We start from the raw sequence: 15,407 nt of genomic DNA on the forward strand, positions 1-15,407 counted from the left end.
ATAAGTAAAAATATGAGGTGTAGAAGCTCTAACATAAGCCTGAATATTAGTGACATGTTTGAAATTGGATCCTACTCCAAGTCGTCAAAATGTAGGGAATGGGAGTGGTAACTAAGAGTGAGAACCCACATAAGTTAGTTAAACCTCTCAGATAGGCTGTAAACTCTGAATTACCCAGTCAGTGGGGAACAAGGGAGGGACCTGCATATTAAGCTTAGGGTATAAAAGGGTGTCTTGTTCCTCAGCACAGCAACCATTTTATTCAGGTTGCATGCCCATTCTTTCAGGATCTTAAGTAAATTATTTTCTTCTCCACAATCAGGAGAGCATTCTTTCTCATTTAGGTACAACTTTATTTCTAACACTATGATAATATTCATCTGGTGTACTACCATCAGTGCGTAGATACTAAATTTTGGCAAAGTTTCTGGAGCATCAGCTTATATAAACATGGGAGGTCTTGTTTATCTGCATTAAATGGAATGTTCTCTTCTGAAACGTGCCCACAATTGTTTCACTTACAAAGTGCAAACTCAAATTATTCCTACAGTAAAATATGTTTGGCATCTCCTGGACTTTGTTCTGTTGGACAATATGGACATTTTAAGTTGCTACCACTAAACATTTTTATCCTGGGCATCTCTTGATATAATAGGACCACAGACCAATTTTGTGGATGAATTGTTATCTGTTGTTTGCTGATGAAGAATGGGACAGGTAAATTTAGAGTGACACCAGCATTTTTAACCAAGGTCCACTTCAATGGATAATTTATCTATCTGGTTCTAAACTCCAGTGCATTGGCTCTGTTCAATCATGCCTTTGATATTAACTAAAACTGGTAGTGTTACATGACCTGCAGAGAAACTGACACTGAGAGGGAACACCTTGGAGGCCCCAGGTGGACACAGGCATCCTGTATGAAGATGTCACAGATGACCACCCACAGGTTTGCATCAAGCAGGTGAACATAAGGTGAGTTCTCAGTCCCTTCTCTCAGAAATAAGGCTTCCCATCAAAACCTGAATGTCTTTAATGGCTTAGGGCCAATGGCTAAAGATTTTTTAGCACATGGCAATGCTTCTGCTGATTTGTAATTTCTCTCATTAACAGGCTAATAATTCAACAACCAATCCAATGTCCACAGAGAAAATGTGGAATGGGTGTGGGAACGGTAGCCATGGGGGCTGCTGGGTGTGGGGAACGGGAGGAAGAGATGAGATGTGGAGGCGTTTTCGGGACGTGGAGTTGTCCTGGATAGTGCTTCACGGACAATTACGGGACACTGTAGTTCCCCCCAGGGCCCACTGGATGGAACGTGAGAGAGTCTGGGCTATGATGTGGACCATTGACTATGGGGTGCAATGATGCTCAGAGATGAACTTACCAGGTGCAATGGATGTGTCATGATGATGGGAGAGAGTGTTGCTGTGGGGGGAGTGGGGGGCAGGGGCGGTGGGGTTGAATGGGACCTCATATTTTTTTTAATGTAATAATGTAATAAATAATTTAAAAAAAACAGGCTAATAAAATGCAGTCTGTGGAGCTTAATTTCCAAAGAGCTATTCTGGACTATGAGCACTTCACAATTTGATACTGCCCACTCCAGAGCAGTTCTCAGGAATCTGACTTTGAACGCTTTAAATATTTGGTTTAGCTCTACAATTATTTTTTTTCTGACTTGGTTATACAGAAAGGTCAGCTTCCTGGCAGAGAGCCTCAGCTACACCCAGCATTTCCCGTGAGAGAATAACTCTTCCATCACCTCACTGGGAAGCCTCTGGCTGTCTGCCCATCAGCAGCCATCTCTGCCAACACTGCTGAAGCCTGAAACAAAATTCTTACCAATGGCTTTTCCAACTCAAGAGACAATTCTGTGAATGTCTTTGTGGTTCCAGGCCAACCTTTCAACAGTGTCTTTTATTTTTCTGCAGCACTGTTTCAAGACAAGTGAAAGTGGCCCTAATAATTCAGCATCTTGGCCATGGTTCTGCAGGATCGCCTGCTGCAAACCACAGGTGAAGGTAATGGCTGCCCCCAGCCTGTGAAATTGTGCTGCACCTTCTCCAATGTGCTCCAACTTCAGGGATTCTATATTTTTTGTCTTTCGTGTGATCAATGCAGATGCTATTTCTGTTATTTAAGTGTGAATAGACTGATATTTCTAATACATAAATGACGGGGTATTGGTACCTCTTGTTTTGAATTTGTTTAAGTGCCACTTCATATTCATAAGGTATGTGATTATTCTCTGTGTTTGAGCATTTACTTGTAAATAAGAAAGTTATGAATTAAATCTTTTTGATTTTCCTGTAGCAGCTAATGTTTACAGACACTAAACCTCACATTGAATTACATAAGAAAAGAAACTCCTTTTTGTTTTTTGATTTTTGCTTTTTCCTTCTCCATGTAGTCTCACAGGCTATGTAGTTTCAGTTCAGCCTTCTTTATACTGCAGGTTATTCCCACCTCAGGAGTTTTGGGACTGTGGATATTGCAGAAACCAAGAACTCTGGATTACTTGTACAAGGTGGCCTGCTGGTGGCAATATTATTTATTTGGTTTTATAGCTCAAACTCTGATTTAGTGGATTGACAGACAAACTGACCAGTTCAGTTAACAGACTTAGGTTGATTTCAGGGAAAGTATGGAGGCATGGCTGGGATAATTTGGTGTGTGCTGTATCAGTGGGTGGATACCCACATAATGAATGGGAAGGAGTTGGACTCCTATCCTGGGGAGGCCAGATATATTCTCAGACAGAGAGGGGTATCCTTTTAGAGTATGAGCAGTTCCTAAAAGGGGAGGACAGACCAGGGTGTTGAGCCCTCAGTGTTATTGCAAGTAACAATGAATCTTGACCTTCAAGGAGTAAAGCTGTGGACCCTGAGGGGAGGGGGAGGGAGGAATAGAGTAGATAGAAGAGGGGGTTTTTAGGGTCAATGGAAGTGTTCTATATAATCTTGCAGTGATGAATACAGGCCATGGTGAATTTCATTAAAAAATTTATGAAAGTATATGGTCTAGAGTGTAGACCATAATGTAAACCATTGACCATGGTCAGTGGCTATATTTCCATATTTGTACATCAGTTGTAAGAAATGTATCATCTATATATAAAAAGGATTATTATTATGGAAGAGGGAAAGGGAAGATGTTGGGTTTATGGGAATTCCCTTTATTCTGTATGTAACTTTAATTTGACCTAAAACTTCTTTAAAGACAAAAAGAATAAAAGTAAGAATTGGCGATGAAATGGAAGGAAATGTCACTGTCCATACAGGACAAGAGATATTACAGGGATAAAAAGCAAAATACTTTTAAAAAATTATTTTTCATTATTTAATATCCCAATTTTCTAAATTTTATTTTAGCTTTAGTTCTTCTACATATTATCATCCTCCCTCCCTGGTGCCTAGAGTTTATTACCAAAAATTAGCTGGTGATGCAACTAGAAAAAGACAAATGAGTTTATATGGCTAGGACTCTTCAAAAATGCGTCAGGAGGTCATCAGAGTGATTGCACTTATGCATGTCTCAGCAGGATCCCAGAGACAACCAAAGTAGATACAAACTCAGGTACTGGAGCTCCTGAGGGCTATGGAGTCACACAGGTTCTATGGTCATGGCAGATGGCTCTGGAGTTCAGTGCCTTGTCTGGGCCCTATTTGGGAATTTGTGTTCCTGAGTGTGATGGATTTGGATTCAGATGTGACTTTTCTACACATGCCCCCTCTGTCACTTTTACTGAACATGTGGTTGATGATGCCGATGGTGTACACTCATGAGACTTCAATCTCTGGACTGGCCATTTCCCAGCTGGGCCCTGAACCTCAGCAGATTTGCAACTCCTAGTCTCCAGTTCATTGGACCTACAAAGGTCAGCTAACAGGGAGGTGCAACTGGTCAACCACCACACCAGAGACCCAAGAGTGCCTACAACTGTAAGTGGGGGAATCACATCCATCAACCATGTGAGATCTAAGCGCCCTCTCAATTTAGAGGTGGAGCAGACATCACCATCCCAGGTCCCACAAGATGGAGGAATAAAATATGGATTAGAAAGAACTTATTGGTTTTCTACTATAGAACTATTGTGACTAGCAATGGAAGCAATTGGAGCAATAATTGGGAGAAAATGGCCATGGTAGTTGCTGAGGACAGGTAGAAGGAAGAAGAGATATAATGTGGGGGCATTTTTGGGACTTGGATTTGTCCTAAATGAGATTGCAGGGAAAGGTGCTGGACATTACATATCCTGCCAAAATCCACTGAATGAACAGGGGAAGAGTATAAACTACAATGTAAAGTATAATCCATGTTGTGCAGCAGTGCTCTAAAATGTATTCAACAAATTTAGTGAATGTGACACAATGATGAAAAAGGTTATTGACGTGGGAGGAGTGGGGTGGGGTGGGGTGTAAATGAGAACCTCTTATATTTTTCAATGTACCATTCTTTTGTGATCTATGTATCTTTTTAAAAAGGCAATTAAATAAAAAAATTAAAAATAAATAAGCAAATGTACAAAGAAAAAATTAAATTATGTACTTTATTTCTTATGTTTAAACCTATCATTATTATTTCATCTTCCTATTAATTGTATTTGGTGGTATGCGTGGCTTAACTTTTTAAGAAGTTTTGTACCACCGTAGGGTTACAACTGTGGCAGTGAAGGAACATTAGTGTGTGGTGCCAGTGATGGAGGTCTATTGGAAGAAGTTCACCTGGGCATACATATAACGTATATAAATATGTTCAAATGTTCATGAGGTATTGTGACAGGGGTGGAGATTCACACAATGACTGAAAGAATATTGAATTCCAATCTTGGAGAGCTCTGCCACATTCTCTAATGTAAGAGCAACAATCACCCAGGTTCAGGATAATGACTATTAAAGAGGAGGGTCCATTGATGGGCCCTTGATATTGAAAATTATGCTTACGAGTCTTTGCTCTTGCAATTGCAACTTAGTCTAGTGCTGTTGGATGCCAAAGAGTTACCTTCTGAGAGCTCCCATGCTGCTCAAATGTGACCTCTCTATATGCCAAACTCAGCATCTAAATGAATTACCTTCCCCAATGCATAAGGCATGACTCCTGGGGATGAGCCACCTTAGCACCAAGGGATAACTACTATAACAAATGAGAAATGCAACTGGAAAATGACCTCGAATCATAGGAGGAAAAGGTAAAGACTAAAGAGGTCATATGGCTAAGAGGCTTCACAGTGTGTTGGGAGTTCATCCCAGAGGTACTGCTTACATCACAACTGGATCTCAGAGACTGCCAAAGTAGATACCACCCCAAATAATGGGGCCCCTGAAGGCTCTGGAGACATCCAGGTCCTACAGTTATTGTGGATAATTCTGGAATTTGGTGCCTCACCAGTGGGTGAGTTTTGGAGTTTGTGTTCCTGAATGTGACAGAGTTGGACTCAGATGTAAGTTCTCTCCATGTCTCTTTTGTCCCTTCTATTTGAACCAAAGTTGGTGCTGGAGTTGATGGGTGTACACCCAAGAGACTTGAATCTTGGTGCTGTCTGTATTCCGGCTGGGTCCTGAGCCTCATTATAATTTCAACACCTACTCTCTAGTTCATTGGGCTCATCCAGGAAAACTAACAAGTATGTGAGGATGGACAAACACTATACAAAGGAATTGAGAGAGTCTACAACTGCGAGCAAGAGAGTCCCATCCTTCAGCCATTTGGGATCAAAGCTCATTTTCAATTAGAAGTGGAGTCAGCATCACCATTCCAGAATCCTCAAGATTGGGGAGGAAATTATGGATTAGAGTGGAATTACTGGTATTCTCCTATAGACTTATTGATATTCTAATAATGGAAGAAATTATATAATTGATGTGGAGACAGTGACCAGTGGAGATGCTGAAGGGCAGGGAGAGGGTAAAAGAGGTGTAATATGGGAGAATTTTGGGGACATGGATATGTCTTGAACAACGTTACAATGACAGATACAGGACATTATATATCCTGCCATAATTTACGGAGTTGGGTGGGAGAGAGTGTAAACTACAATGTACACTATAATCCATGATTAGTGGCAATGCCCCAAATGTGTTCATCAATTGCAATGAATGCACCACACTAATGAAAGAAGTTGTTAATGTGGGGAAAGGAGGAATGTGTGGGGAGTGGGGCATTTATGAGTCTCTTTATTTTTGTGTGTAACATTTGGTGTAATCTGAGTATCTTTTAAAAGAAGAAAAAACATATTAAAAATAAAAAATCAGAAAATTTATTTTATTTTTAAGAGTTGTTAAGATTTAAGTTTTAATATTACTGTAAATACCCATGGTTTTGCAGTTAAACATATAAAACAAAAAATAAAGAAGTCTATTAAAAAAAAAGAAGTTATGGAAGAGGCATGTGTAGAAAGGTCACTGCTGAGTTCAAATACATCACACTCAGGAACACAAATGCCAATGTAAGATCCACTAACAAGTCACTGAACTCCAGAGCTATCTGCCAGTACTGTAGACCTGTGGGTCTCTGTAGCCCTCAGGAAAACCAGTAGGTAGAGTTCTATCTATTTTGGCTGTCTCTGCGGTCCTGCTGAGACGTGTGTAAGCCTGACCCCTCTGATGACCTCCCAACTATTTTGAAATATCTTAGCCATGTAAACTCATATGTCTTTACCATTCCCACCTTTTATTCAAGGTCATTTTCTAGTTGCATCACCAGCGGTAACTGATAGAAATCCCTTTGTCCTGGGAATCTTTATCCCTAGGAGTCATGTACCACACTGGTGGGAAGGTAAGTCATTTACACGCTGAGTTTGGCATCAAGAATGGCCACATTTGAGCAACATGGAGGTTCTTAGGAGGTAACTCTTAGCTACCTTGTAGCTCCAGGCCTAGTTGAAATTTCATGCACACGGGCTCATAAGCATAGTCATTAGTATCAAGGGCTCACCATCGGACAATGCTTCTTCACTGGTCTTTGCCCTTGCACTTTGAGGATCTTTGATGTATCATTGGGGAATGTGACAGAGTTCCCCTGGCTAGGAATTCAGCACTCCCTAAGTTGTTATTTGTAACTCTAACTACTATGAAAATATCCAATGAATATCTGAACATTTATATATACCCTATATACATGCCCTATAGAAATCCTTCCCGATCATTTGCCCCCATCAATAACTCCCCATACCAGTGTTCCTCCCCTGCCATAGTTGTACCTCTTTGTTGTCCAAAACTTCTTAAAAATGAAGCCTAATATATTGCCAAATTCAATTATTTGGAAAATGAAATTATAATGATAAGTTTAAAGATTAGAAATAGAATATATACTAATTTAGAAAAACTTAAAGTAAAAAAAATTAATTGGGGTATTAAGAAATGAAAAATATATAACTTTGTTTTTGACATTTTGTCTTTCATCCCTGTAATAGGTGATGCCCTGCATGTACAGTGGCAAGTCAATTTCTTTCATTCCTTCCTCAGTGTCTGTATCATTTTTTTTCATTTTAAATTTTGTCTTCAAAAAAATTTAGATCACAGCAAAGTAACATATACACACATATACAATGTAGGGAACTCCCATATATCCAACATCAAACTTTTCCCCCTTCCCCAGCAATGATCTTTTACATGTTCATGTTATATTTGCTGCAGCTGATGTACAGATATTGAAACATAGCTACAAAACATGTGCTATTTGGGTTTACATTATGGTTTATATTTTAGACCATACATGTTTCTGAATTTTTAGTCACATTATGGTTTATATTATGGTTTACATTTAAGACTTTACAATTTTATAAATTTTTGGTGAAATTTAGCATGCCTTATATCCATCCATGCACGATCTTGTGGAGCACAGGATCATTGCCCGCCCCCCATTACCCCAGCTTCTATTTATTCTATTCCTCTCTCCCCCTCCCCTCATGATCCAAAATGACAACCAAGCTTCACTGCTTGCAGGGACAGATTCACAGATACTTGCAACAATTCTGAGAGCTTGACACACCTAGACTGTCCTCCCCTATTAAGAACCACCAATTCTCTTGAGAGATAGCCTTCCCTATGTTTGAGAACATCAGGCCTCCATAGGATGGGGACACACTCATTTTATGGGTCTCCACCCAATGATATACCATACCACACTATGAAATGATCAGCACTCACACACTCCGTAGAAGCCTGCCCATATGCCAGATGGCCCCCATTAAGCACCTTAAACAAGTAACCCTTCCTTATTATATATTCTAAAAAGTTTTCTCAACATTATACTTTTATCCACATACCCAACAATCTCCTATGTTCATCTGTTCCCCCAACCCTCCCCCCAATACCTTGGGCCATCTGACCCATTTGTCCAAACCTAGCCCCCCTCAAGCCTTCAAAGCCCCACCCAATAGTACCCTATGCCCCCATCTTAATCCTTCCCTGTACAAATACTTACCTATACTTTATCTTAGATTTCGCCTATGTGGTTGTCAGCTCACAACCTTCCTCTTCCCTGCCCAATTTCCTGTAACCCTGTCATCCATTCTCTAGCTCTCTGAGACAGCTTGGTTTGCTTATATCATGTCAGAGAGGTCATGTAGTATTTAGCCTTCCATGTGGGGTTTGCCTCACTCAACATAAACTTCTCAAGATTGATTCATGTTATCCGATGTGTTTGTACTTATTCCTTCTTAAACCTGAGTAGTATTCCATTGTATGTATAACCACATTTTGTTTTTCCATTCATCTTTTGATGGGCATTTGGGTTGATTCCAACTTTTGACCATAGTGAATAATGCTGCTATGAATGTTGGTGTGCATATATGGCTTCATGTCCTTGTTTTCATATCTTCTGGGTATACACCTAGCAATGGAGTTGCTGGGTCATATGGCAAATCTGTAGCTAGTTTTCTGAAGAACAGCAAATCTGTCCTCCAGAATGGCTGGATTGTTCTGCATTCCCACCAGCAGTGTATGAGGGTTCCCTTTCCTCCACATTCTCTCCTACACTATTAGTCTTCTATTTTTTTTAGGTACCAGTCTAATGAGATTTATATGGTATCTTCTTGTAATTTTGATTTGCATTTGCATAATAGCTAGTGATTTTGAGCATCTTTTCATGTGCTTTTTAGTCATTCGTAATTCTTTGGAGAAGCTTCTGTTCAAATCTGTTGCCCATTTCTTGAATGGATTATCTTATTATTTTTGAGATATAGGATTTCTTTATATATACATAAATCTTTCTTGATAGACAGGGCTCTTTACTGATTATTGTGAACATAAAGGCTTCTACTCAATATAACTTATCACCCTACAAAAAGAAAAAATTTAATTTAAATTTTTTTCTTTTTTTATCAGAAATATTGGTTTCTTTGACAAAATGACATCTTTTATCATTGAAAAGATAATCAGGTGTCTCTACTAATAAAGTAATTATCCTATTTTACAGGGTTTTTGTATAAGATAAAAATACAAAATGGATGTGAAAGAGACTTTTATCTCAAAAAAATTAAATGTAGGGAGAGAAAGTTTTGTTTCCAAAAACCTTTCCCCCTATCATTTTTTAAAATACATTTTTATTTATTTTTAAAAGGACAGGACACCCTGTGGTCTAATGGTAAAACTCAGTCCCCTCTGTCTCTACTGATCAGCTAGTCCGCACATGTCCATGGTCTTTCTAAGTACCCTTTGCCGAGCAGTCCACTTCTGTGCCCTGATGGAGAGGTTTGTTTCTTGGCAGCCATTGCATGTTCCCCTGTGTCTTTCCACAGTAATACGCAGCCCTGTCTTCTGCTCTCAGTTTGGTCATTTCAAGAAGGTCTGTGCTTATAAGTTTGTTCCTGGTAATTGTGAACCTTCCTTCAATGGAAAGTATCAATGTGCCATTATAGGTGGTTGATGCATTTTCATCTACACTATAGCCTTAACCTAGCCTGGGAAAGTGAATTCAGAGGGTTTGCAGGAGAAAATCATAAAATCCCAGAGCTCTCTCATTTATTTCCCTGACTCCCCAACCTGAACTCTACAAAGGACACCTTAAAACACAGAAAAAACCTGAGTCAGAACAGTTCGGGGTCACATTTACATCTCTTTCTCCCTGCAGACAAACTGGAACTATCCAGCAGAGACAAACCTCTCCTGCTACTGGATACCTTGGAGGGCAGGTGGAAAAAGTTTCCTGGAAATTGGTTCCCAGTTTTACTATGCCCCAAAACCCTTTTCTCAAATGGGAACACTGTCAGGATATGATAAGCATGGGCCTTCATCACCAATTAAATTCAGAAAATGCATGAAAAAGGAATATGCACTGTGCAAATGGATAACTGCCACTGGTATGTGCCTTAATGTTAAGAGATGAAAACCACAACTGCAAATCATATACTTCCATATGGCTTTGCATTTTAAAAATTGAACTTTTTGTTTTTATAAAATCAGAATAGACACAGGACTTGCAGTGCTAGTACCTAAGCTAATACAATAATCAGTGACTAAATCTAGTGACTTGAGGTTCATATATTCAGCAAGTTTAAATAAATTTTTACATGAATTTTAAATCTTATTAACGGAAAATATTGCTTCTTATTACAACATGCTTAAATGCTACTGCTGAATATACATCACTGATTATTCCAAGACAAAAAAAAAAAAAAAGAGCCACATGTTTGAGGTTTGCAATGTGCCAAACATTAACTTAAAAAAATAATACAGGCAACTAAACAAAAGCAATGCAACAAATATCTGAGAAACTAGACACTTCATATCAGTGTTTTGAAATGTTTCATTAATATCTTAAGTTAAATGTATCAAAACCTTTTCATTTCTCAATTTCAAGTCACCAATTTTGTTTTTACTAACATCAGAAAGATAAGGTTACACTGTCAATGCTGGGTCTGCTTAATTTGACCTAAGAGTTTATTATGACTTAACATTATATCTCAAACTACCTGAAATATATAATTCCACACATATGTTGGCATTCATCATTCAAGTGCCAGTGTTCTTTTACTGTCTGTTGGACTAGTTTCTTCAAACTTTCAAAGTATCATTTTTAGGCTACAAAAGTAAATATTTGTCAAAATATTCTATAAATATTGGAAAAAACTTGCAACAAAACTGTTCCAGTTCTCTCCCTAGAAGCAGCATTTCATTTCTTTGTTTAATTAATTATTTTATTTTTAAAGAAGATTTAGATAACACAAATGTTACATAAAAATATAAGGGGTTCCCATATGCCCCAATCCCTCCCCCTCCCATACTTTACCATGTCAACACCATCCCTCTTTAGTGTGGTATATTGGTTAGAATTGATGAACCCGTATTGAAGCATTGTATACAAGGATTACATTGTATACAAGGATCATTGTATACAAGGATTACAGTTTACACTCTGTCTTCCACAGTTGTGTCAGTTATGACAAAATATACACTGTCTTGTATCCACTACTGCATTGTCATGCGTGAAAACCCCAACATCCTGAAAATACCCCCTTTTACACCTATTCTTCCCTGTCTCATCCCTGAGAACCTCTGGTGGCCATTGCCTTTATATCAGTCATAAGAGTTGCACAAGCCTGAGAAATAACGGTTTCTGAGCTCCTGATTGGTAAGTAAATAACATTTATATGCACAGACTTCTCTCCCAGGGAACTCTAAGACTAACCTGATCTGTGACCTGCTGGACCACCTTCATGTCCATGGACCCCCCCATAATTACTGTAAAGCTGCATCTTCATTCTACTGAAAATATTGTGAAAGCTCATTATACTTTGTTTCTGTGAAAATAACTTCTGCCCTGCTGGAAAACACTATAAATATCCTTTCCTTGATTATCTGTCCTGAGCACTGTACTTTTCATTCTAGCTACCCCCTCACATGTCCTCCACATCTTCATGTAGACATGTAGTGTAAAAGACTCCTCTTGCTTTGTGGCAAGGATGGGTGGAGACTTGCAAGCACCACACTCTCTGCCTGCCGTCCTGTATGAGGATATAGGCCACTACTCGGCTCAGTCTCTCCAAGAGAGAAGACTCTGCTCCAGACTATTGAGGGAGAAGCCCCACATAAGCCCCCTATTAAAGGCTCTTTTGTTTGCCAAAATGGACTTGCGAGTCTTTCTTTGGTCTGCCATAGCACTCTTAGGTGGGAAGCTGTCATTTTGCATGATTCCTTGTTCTCTAAACGGGACCTATATGACTGTGGGTGAAGGAAGGTACATTTCCCTGGACTTCCTCAGAAAAGTAACATAAGATGTGAGACTTCACAAAGATGGTGAATGCAAATTTTGTTCACACTTTCAGGCAAATTCAGAACAAGGTGCAAAAAATCCCAGCATTTTCATATGTATTTCCACATATGTGTGTATTTACATATAATCACAGAAATACACTAGGAATAGCAACAAAATACATCTGTGGGAATATTGTATACATCATGTCACTGCTGAGAAAAGAGGCAATGTTGGTTCTCTGGGATTTGCATTATGTGGAACAAGAAGAGAGAACTCTTGTTAAAGCCAGGAATCTCCTCCCCAGCTCCCCTCTGACCTGCTCCAGGGGATGGCCCCTGACTGCCCCCTGCTGGGCACAGGAGCACCCTACATCACAGCTCCATCCTGAGCTTTGCTGGGGAGCTTTGTGCCTGGGCTTACCTGGAGTTCCTCTCACTGCTAGAGGAAGTTACACATCAACATGTGGGCATGTCCTTGGCTTTCAGGCTGTTCAATTTTAAATAAACTTCATTCTCTGAAGTTTACTTAAGTGATGCTGACTCAGAATTTAAGACTTAGTTTATAGTCTGCCTCCACTACTCTCTATTGCACCAATCTATTCCAACCTCTTCCCTGGAACCTGGTTGATCCAGTTCAAAACATAGGTGATAAAGAGGGTCCAGAGAGTGTGCACATGAGGGACAGGGTCTGTGAGGGCTTCACCAGGTCCAGGTCCTGAATTCTGCAGCTGGGAGAGGACACCTGAGGACAAGGAGGACCACAGTGAGTATTAGCCTCAGATGCATCATCACTCTTACCATCTTATCTGCATCCCTGAGACACTTACATCTGGGAGCTGCCACAAGAAATAGGAAGAACCACAAAATTTTTATGATCTTGTAGATGAGGTCTATGATGCCAAGAAAATAGTTTCCAATCTGAGGAAGAGCCAGAATTTAAGTAAATCTGTCCTGTGGCCAGCCACGTCTTTCTAGCTCTGTGGCAATTTGCACTGGGAGGCATATGTATACTTAAAATGAAAGGGAATGAGGGTGGTTCCTTCTCTCAGGGTTACCTTGGGAGAAGGATGCTTCCTGAGCCCTTTGTAACACAGTCCTCTCCCTGGGGTGCCCTCTTACCAAATCCAGTTTCTCTATTCTTACTTAAATTCCAGTCAGTAAATATTTTATAGGAACTGATCAGGGAGTCAGATATGGCCAAGTATCCAAAGATGACTTTGAGAATAAGGGCACTGTCCTGCTACTATCTGGGATTTTGGAATATATATATATATATATATATATCTGACAATGTTGGGGCAGAAACTTTCTGTTTCCTTTTCAATGCCTTTGGGGGAATGTGTGTTTGGAGCTGCCTTCGCACCATTGGGTTGATTTCCCTGCCCAGTAGTCACATTAAGTGTGAACCCATTTTATATTTTCAGTACTGTTAGATATTTTTACCATATTTATTTTTTATTATCTCCTCTTAGGAGCCAGAAATAAACCTTGTCAGCTCTTATCTCTGACCACCGTGATTGCATGAGGGACATGGGAAATCCCTCTTCCAATCATATATCACACTTGTTTGATTTTAGCAGTATAACTAAGCTGTTGGTTTATAAATGTGATTGTAGTTGAAGGGGGAAATCTAGGGAAATATATGTATTTTGAAAGAAAGCTAGAGTATTTTTATCTAGGGACTGTATGACATAGTGAATTCAGTGGATGAGGATTGTTGTTAATAATACAAATGCAAGAATGTTCATGTATCTATGAATTAGAGCAAATGTACAACTCTATTACAAGGTGTTACGGACATGGTGATGCACAGGAAAATCAAACTATTTTAATTATGGACTCTTGTTAAAACAAATATTGGAATTTTTTTTTGAAAAATGGCATGGGAGTTCTTATTTCAATGCCAAGGTTCAAGAATAGGGGATTTTATGGGCTATGGGATTACTCCTTTTTGAATAATGAAAACATTCTAAAATCGATTGGGGTGAGGAGAGTACATCTCAGTTATGAAACTGAGAGCCACTGACTGTACACTTCATTTGGTTTAAAGAGCATGCAACTGTATAACACAATGAATGTCACTCATTATGAGGGACTGTGGTTAACAGTGCAAATATGAAAGCATTAAATCATGAACTATAACAAATACACATTACTAGTACATGATGTTATTAATAGGGTGGTTTGTAGGAATAAAAAATCAAATTTAAGCTATGGACTACTGTTATCAGTAATAATTTAATGATTTTCTTTCAACATTTGTAAAAAATATTCCACAACCATGAAAGATATTAGTGATGGGGTAAAATATGTGAATCCTGTATATTATCCATGATTGTTTTTTTAAAATCACAACTTCTCTAATAAAAATGCTAATTAATAATTTTAAAAAGACTTTGAATATACTTACAAAACAGGGCAAAACACATAACTGAGAGCAATACTAAAATTTGACCTTGATTTAGTCCACTACTATCCTGGCTAAAGAATGATAAACAATGTGGCCCTATCACCCTCAACCAGATGATCTCAAGGGCATCACATCTACATCCCCCTTAGAAGACAGCAGTACTCCCACAATTAATCCGGTTTTCCTGACGTGGAATGAGCACCCATACTTGTCTACAAGTAGATGGAGCAGTTATGTTAGAATGGAAATCTCTCAATGATTCAAGACAGTTTCCTAATTATCTACCAGAATCTTCATGTTTATACACTCTCATTTTCCAAGGCATGTTTTGCAAAGAACATGTAACTTTGACTTGAATCATAATGCAAGATATTAAAATTGTTTCTTCTGACAGAGCTGTGCTTAAGAAAAAAGGGAATTAGCTTTTTCTTCCTTTTGAGTATAATGGGGGAATAAATGAGTGAGGATAGTTTTGGAGAGGATAGGGATAGAAACTCAGAGTTCTTACACAAAGGGGCATTTGGGACTACTCACTCACATAAGCTATTTTGCTTCTTGTGTGCAGTAATTATCTTTGGACGAATAGGGACTCAGCACTCAAAAACTGATCATCTAGCCCAGAGCTTTAGCACACTTCAGGCCAATCAGCAGCTCTCCACAAAGCCAAAGGAAATAGAGGTGACAATCTGAGAGTTTGAGCAGCATAGAGATTAACCCAATATTTACATCCAATTTTGAATAAAAAATTATCTAAATGTATATAAATGCAATTGCCCTGCCCCTGTCTGTCCTTCATCCCC

The 15,407-nt window shown here is 39.0% G+C and overlaps 1 pseudogene; it reads right to left on the bottom strand.

The window, feature by feature from the left end:
- Positions 1–544: 544 nt before the first annotated feature.
- Positions 545–11,667, bottom strand: LOC101447162 (E3 ubiquitin-protein ligase RMND5A pseudogene; annotated as a pseudogene).
- Between the last annotated feature and the right edge of the window lie 3,740 nt (positions 11,668–15,407).

This window comes from Dasypus novemcinctus, chromosome 19, assembly GCF_030445035.2.
Source record: "Dasypus novemcinctus isolate mDasNov1 chromosome 19, mDasNov1.1.hap2, whole genome shotgun sequence".
NCBI lineage: Eukaryota > Metazoa > Chordata > Mammalia > Cingulata > Dasypodidae > Dasypus > Dasypus novemcinctus.